Consider the following 7,023-nt stretch of genomic DNA (forward strand, 5'->3'; position numbering starts at 1 on the left):
TGGTGGTGACCTTCCTCAAAGTCGCTGTGCCATGGGGATGTCATCAGGCTCCCCAGGATCTCCCTGGAACACTGCTTTGAACAGGCCTACAAGCAGAGACCCAAGTCTGGTGAGCTTTCTCCTTGGTGGCAAGTCAAGCTTTGGCTTGGATTTTGGGACAGATGCTAAAATCTGATGAATGTAGCATGTGGTCAAGCCAGTTATGTGATACGGAAAAATCAGGCACAAGTTTGTATAAAATAATAGCTGATGTTTACCGAGGCGGGCCAGGTACTATTCTGAGTATTCCGGATTGCATATTTAATTTTCACAATAAACTCATGGCTTAGGGAGTTCATCTCACTTTTACAGAGCAGGGAACTGAGGTACAGAGAAGCAAAGTAACGTGCCCAAAGTTACACAGTTCCCGAGGGAGAGAGTTGGAGTCCAGTTCCGCCAAGTCTGATTCCAGAAGCCTTGCTCTTAACCATCTGATACGCTGTCCCCCTGATTTACCTGAGCGGCCTAGAAACTACCGAATGGAGAGGTTGCCAAAGGGACTTCCTGACTCAATCTCTTACTTTTCCCCAGGTCCATGAGGCCTGGAGTCTGACTATTACAGTTGTTCCTTAGGCATTTTGTTTTCACAAAGGCTCCTTTTAAAATGCCTGTGTGTTGCTTTGGAGAACATGTATTCAGATGTATTTAATAAATTAAAAAGACTCCGAGCAGAGAGATGGAAAACAGGACAGTGCATTTTGGTGAAGCAGGAAGCAATTAGAGATCCCAATCCTAGAATTCTATGGGATGAAAGTAGTCTGGGTACTCCATCCATCCATCTGTCCATCCATCCAACCATCCATCCATCCAAACATTCATCCATCCACCTAACCATCCATCCATCCATCCATCCATCCATCCATCCATCCATCCGTCTATCTGTCCATCCAAACATTCATCCACCCTCCTAACCATCCATCCATCTATCCATCCAACCCTATTTAATAGGTATTTATTGAAGGCCTGTGATATTCTAGGCTTCCTGCCAAAAGGTGGGCTACGACATTGAACAGAAACAGAGTTCTGAGAGTTCAGTCTAGAAGAGGTGAAGTAAAATTTGAACTGTGATAAGATCTGAGAAAGAGAAGGATGAGATGCAATGGGAACAGATAACATAGGGCTAGAATAAAATGATCTGAGGGCACTGCGTGTTTGGAGGGGAGGGGAGAATGAGGTGCCAAAAGAGAGGCAGGGAGGGGGCTCAGCATGGGAGATGGTGCTGAATGCTCATCAATATTCAGCTCAGTCTCCAAGTTAACTCTCCCTTGACATTTGGTGACAGACAAGCACAGATATGTGCAAACTGCTCTAGTCCTGCGAGGAAGTTATTGTGGTGATACAGTGTGCTGTTATTTAGAGGGTAAGAAATGATGACCAAACACTCATTCCACCTCTTGACTCTTTTTCTCCCCAATTTCACTCCTAAGGCACTTTAATGACCTTGACTTTAGTTGCCTCATTGAGAAAATGATAAGATCAAACACTGTCTCTAATCTCTCTTGAGAGTCTGGTGTGGCTATGGCAGGAGCACAGAGGGCTGCTGCCACTGTCTGTCTTCCATTTTTCTGGAGTCTCTGTGGAACCTGAGTGACGTGAGAGGTGTCCGTAAGGCAACATGGCGGCAAAGTCATTTGGCACCAGGAGTCCAAGATGCGGTGGGGAGAGCAGAGAGGACCTTCTTTGCTCTGTTCTCGGAGAGAGGAGAATCGGACAGAAAAGTCTCAACATTCCACCTATAATCTGGAAGCTGGGTTCATTTAACAGGGATTGAATCTACTCATTCTGGAAACATCCCAGAAGACAGGATTGGCTTGGCAAATGCATAGAGTGCAATCCAAACTACTACTGAGAGAACACATTTCAAGCAGTCATTTAATTATTAATACTGTTAATAATAATAGTAGTTAACTATCATAGAGCATTTACTATGTGCTAATTGCTTCACATTCATTTTCTCATTTACTTCTCATTATTGATTCTAGAAAACAGATACTGTGCTACTATCCCCATTTTACAGATGAGGAAATAGAAGACTAGAGATGTTGTGTAACTTGCCCGGTGGGCTCATCACTGTCAGTGGTGAGGGAACTGAGGTCTTCCTCATCAGAGAGCCCGTGCTCTTAAACACTTCTCCCTATTGCTTCCATGGTAAAAGCAAGTGATGTCCAAATATTTATCAACCTCTTCTTCATTAAGAAAGGCAGGTCTCCAAAGACTGTGGGCCCACTGTTGCTGGATTTTACAGATGAATAACATTTTTAAACTATTTGGGCATTTGACAAAGGAGTGTCAAATATTTCCTTTGCTAAATAAGTAACTTCTTTTTAAAAAACCTATTTCATCATCTCACTAGAGAAAGAATGATTTAAAATCAAAACCAAATCAAAATCAAAATTAGTAAGAAATAACTAATTTCAGAATTTAAGAGCTGAATAAATTTAACTCCATGAACAAATCACTGCATGGTTCTTGCTTTTTTCCATCTTGTTTCAAACCAGTGAAAACAAGGGTCCTGCCCTGGTGACTGGTCCCAGTATGAGAACTAATCCTGGGAGTATCTATCCGCTGGCAGTTGATTAGCGACACTCTGAGTTTGAATCTAGCATGGATAAAAAATAGGATGGTGTTTCTTATAATCTTTTGGAACTCAGACTTCCCACTAACTTCATCTGGTTTCTATCCTTTTCCACCACAAAATTAGTCTGAATATTTGAGGTTTCCCTATTGTCTCCAGTAAGGTTCTTGGAGACAAGGTCAAATTAAGGGTAAGTCTCACAGGTCAGAGTATTCTGTTTTGAGCCATATGAATGTGTCTTTAAATAATTTTTTGAAAATAAAATCACTGTATTACTGAAGTCATTTTGTTTTCAAACCAAATAATTGAATCCGTCTTGGGTTCCAACTGAAGACCATTATTTTAAAGATGACCAACGATTTCAAAATGATAATCCATCACAGTACAAATGGGCAAAGAGAATTCACTTCAGCTATAAGGAAGGCTAGGCTCTGATCAATGTTTGCATGGGTCTGATTTGTTTGGGGCCAGTGACCTTGCCCGGCTCTGGCATTTTTTCAGACCTTTTTTGACCATTCAACATTACACAGTTCTTAGTTTATGAGTCACAGGTCATCTTGAGGGCAGCATCTCCTTTTCCTGGGGACCTGTATGAAAATTCAACCATGGAAGCTGAATACCATCATCTTTACGATTGATTCCTTTCTTTGACATTTCAGGGACAATCCATCACAAGTGTATGAAACGTCTTAACATTTTTCTTTTGTAATAAAGTAGAGCACACTGTAAGGATATACTACTCAGTGAAGTTATTTAACGTGAAAAATAAAATGCTGCCTCGATGCTTATAAGATTAGTGAGAGTATCATCAGTCTTAAACTAAGTCTCTATATCCTCAAGTCACTCAGAGGGTTCAGACAGTGTAGATAGTCAAATATTTCTGGATTTTGGCCTATGAGAGGCCAGAATCTGAAAATTCTTCCTCAATTTTCAGAGTGATTAAGGAGACCAATAAAAAAAAGATGAGAGCTTTGAGATTTGGAGTAAAAAATTTCCCATTAGTATAGCCTAGTGGCTGTGGACTTCTGGAAATAGACATTCCTGAATCCCCATGTGGGTTCCCTCAGGTTCGTACAACCTTGGGTAACTTAACCTCTGTAAGTCTCAGTTTCCTCACATGTGAAAAGGGAATGCAGCAAGACACTATATGTAAAGTTCCTAGTGCTATGGCTAATGCATAACAAAAATTCAAAGAAAAAATGTGACAGACCATCTGAGTTCACCAAATACTGTATCTGCTCCCTTATATTTAACTTTCCTCGATATTAGTTGGAACAAGTGGACCGTGAGCATATGTGTCCCATTGGGTTGAGGCAGTGAAAAGCTGGTGTGTGGCCTCTCTCTGTCTCCTCCCACCACAGTAATCATGAAAGCTCCATGTTGAGATGCCAGCATCATAGGACAGAGGGATCCTACATCCCTGAGTCACCACTTGGAGGAGAACACTTGCTGAGCCACATCAAATCTTCTCGTAAAGACATATCACACTTTTTCACAAATGAACTGATACTTTAAGGAATGTCTGTGTGGCAGCTTCTGTTAATTAGCTGAGCACAGCTAGTGATTAAGATACATAAGCACTTTCATTCAAATCATCAAACCCCTTTTCTTCTACTAGGAGCGCACATTCTTGGCACTACCTCAGTTTCTCTAGGTAGGAAGCTCAGGGCAGCCTTTCTGGTTCATGTATAATTTGTCTCCTCCTGACTCATAGAGGGAGAAGCTCATTTTAGGAGGATGACTTGCAACCGTCCAGTTACCGAGTCACTGGGAAGAATCTGCCTTCCTGATGGCTATGAATTTGCTCCGTGGCCTGCCGAGGTTTCCAACTTCATTTCTCAGATTATTTCTATTCACTACAAGCATATAGCTTCCATGATCAAATGTATTATTATTATTTTTAGCTTAAATGGTGAATTTAAGACCTGAATGAAAGCTGGGGGGATTAGTTTCCCACACCTGCTGTAACAAAGTACCACAGACTAGGTGACTTAAACAACAGAAAGTTATTTCCTCATAGTTCTGGAGGCTAGAAGTCCAAGATCAAGGTGTCAGGGAGGTTCATTTCTCCTGAGGCCTCTCCTCTTGGCTTGTAGATGGCCATCTTCCCTCTATACATGTATATATTCAAATTTCCTCTTCTTTTAACACTCATTATTTTGGATTAGGGATCACTCTAATGACTTCATCTTAATGTTATTACCTCTTTAGAGACCTTCTCTCTGAATATAGTCACGTCTTGGGGGTACTAGGGGTTAGGACTGCAACATAGGAATTTAGGGGGAGCATAATTCAGCCCATCACATTGGACAAGCAAGGTATCAGTAAGAGATAAAACCAATGGGGCACCTGGGTGGCTCAGTGGTTGAGCGTCTGCCTTTGGCTCAGGTCATGATCCCGGGGTCCTGGGATCCAGTCCCATGTCCAGCTCTCCGCAGGGAGCCTGCTTCTCCCTATGCCCATGTCTCCACCTCTCTTTCTGTGTCTCTCATGAATAAATAAATAAAATCTTTTAAAAAAAAGAAAGAAAGAGAGAGAGATGAAGCCAAAACACTGATAGCCCTGGACTTCTGGCTTTACTGCCTGCCTCTGAGACAAAAGGACGTGTGGAGAGCATATGTTGGGCCACGGTGCTCCACCAGTGAGATTACTGGGAACAAGCACAAGGCAGTAGCTTCCAATCTGCACATTCTTCATTAAGCTACTTTGAATGATCTCAGGATTGATCACTGATCTACCTAGAGCCAGCTCAAACAAGATAAGGCTTAAAATGTCATTTAAGATAGAAATATGAGTGAACTTTTCAATGGTTTCTCTTCCCCCACGTTAGCAAACAATAGCAGAAGTTATAAAAGCAGGAGAATATTTAGTTTCCAATTTGCTCTTTAGCTTTCATGGGATTGTTTAGCTTGTGTTTATCAGTCAGCTGGAACTGGAAAACTGGATCAGCCTATTTACTGATTTCGTGTGAGTGGCAGGCCAGCTTGCCTTACTCCAGGGCACACTGCCAGTCCTGCTGAGGAAAGACCGTATCCAAATAAATAAGGCTTGGGCCATCATCTTTTCCAATTAGGTGAAAGTATTTCCTTTTAAATTGATTTTGCTGCAATTTTTGAACGTGTAAAACACTAATTTGAGGTTTCATATATACTTTAGAGTCGTTTCACTGTTTCAAACTCATGCATACATGTAAAAACATAAAAGGAAGTGAAATCAAGACTCTTAAAGCAGAGAGATGGGATTAATTGCTGGCCTTTTAAAGCAAGCCACTACACAAAGTCAAGTGATAAATTAATAATGCCTCAGATCATGAGTTAATAAAGACGGCTTGCCTAAAAGGCGGATGATAATTTGTAAAGGCCTGTGCAGGCAGAATGTCTCAGACAGCCCTTAGGAGATAAAACAGTTGTGAATAACATCCACCGTGACAGCCCCTGCTTATTACTGTAAGAAATTTAACAAATCAATCTCAGGTCCCAGAGCCAATTCCAGTATAGATTATAAAGAAGACTGTTTCTTTTGACCTGCACAGACGTTGGGCAGGGATGAGGGGGGCTGTTTCACGGTGATGCTTGGGGAGGTGGTGGGGAAGAGTTCCAACGAAAACCTTAGTGGTCTGGGCTGACATACCAAGTATCCACTGATGTTTCAGAAGTCTACAAGTGAGCCTCATGGGAAATAAAGCAGGTAGAAGTGTGTCGGGCAAGACCAGCCCAGCCCTGGTCGAAGAAGCCCCCCACTCTGAGACTGGCTGCTGGGCCAGCAAGGCTGCTGAGAGCCTGCGACCAACCCAGAGGAGACCAGTTTCGATCATTAAATCTGCCTGTTTCCCCACATGCACCTGCATTCAGCACCAAAGTGGGGGGAATCATGTTCTGATCTGGGGGCTCAGATGCCAATCACTCTTTTGCAGCTGCTCCCTGCCTGAGAGATTGGTTTGTGCTCATCACAAACTCTTAACCTTTCAGTGGCCTGGTCACTCGTCTGGTTGTCAGGAAGTTTAATGAGGTAATATTTATAAAATGCTTAGCACATGCCTGGCACGTGGTACGGGCTCTATAGGATTTTCTTCAAGAAATAAGTCAGAGACTGATAAAAATCTACCTGTAATGGCACCAAGCTAGTTCACTCACTACCCTTGCAATTCCTGAACAGAGACCATTCGAGATCTGTTCTTTCTGTTCTTAACAGGATTAGTCCTGGAAGGCATCTCTCCTTAATCCTCCTACTTGGCCTTTTTGGGGGGGAGGCCTGGGGAGTTGGGGGGCAGGGGCTGGACCAGAGCCCCTTGGAGGACCAAAACCACACTTGACCTGTGTCTTCCACGTTCCTTTGGAAGCCCCTATGAGGAGCAACCACAGGGACTCTGAAGGCCCGACAGAGTGTGCAGCAGAAATCTAAGGTCGGGG

Source organism: Vulpes vulpes, chromosome 2, assembly GCF_048418805.1.
Source record: "Vulpes vulpes isolate BD-2025 chromosome 2, VulVul3, whole genome shotgun sequence".
Taxonomy (NCBI): domain Eukaryota; kingdom Metazoa; phylum Chordata; class Mammalia; order Carnivora; family Canidae; genus Vulpes; species Vulpes vulpes.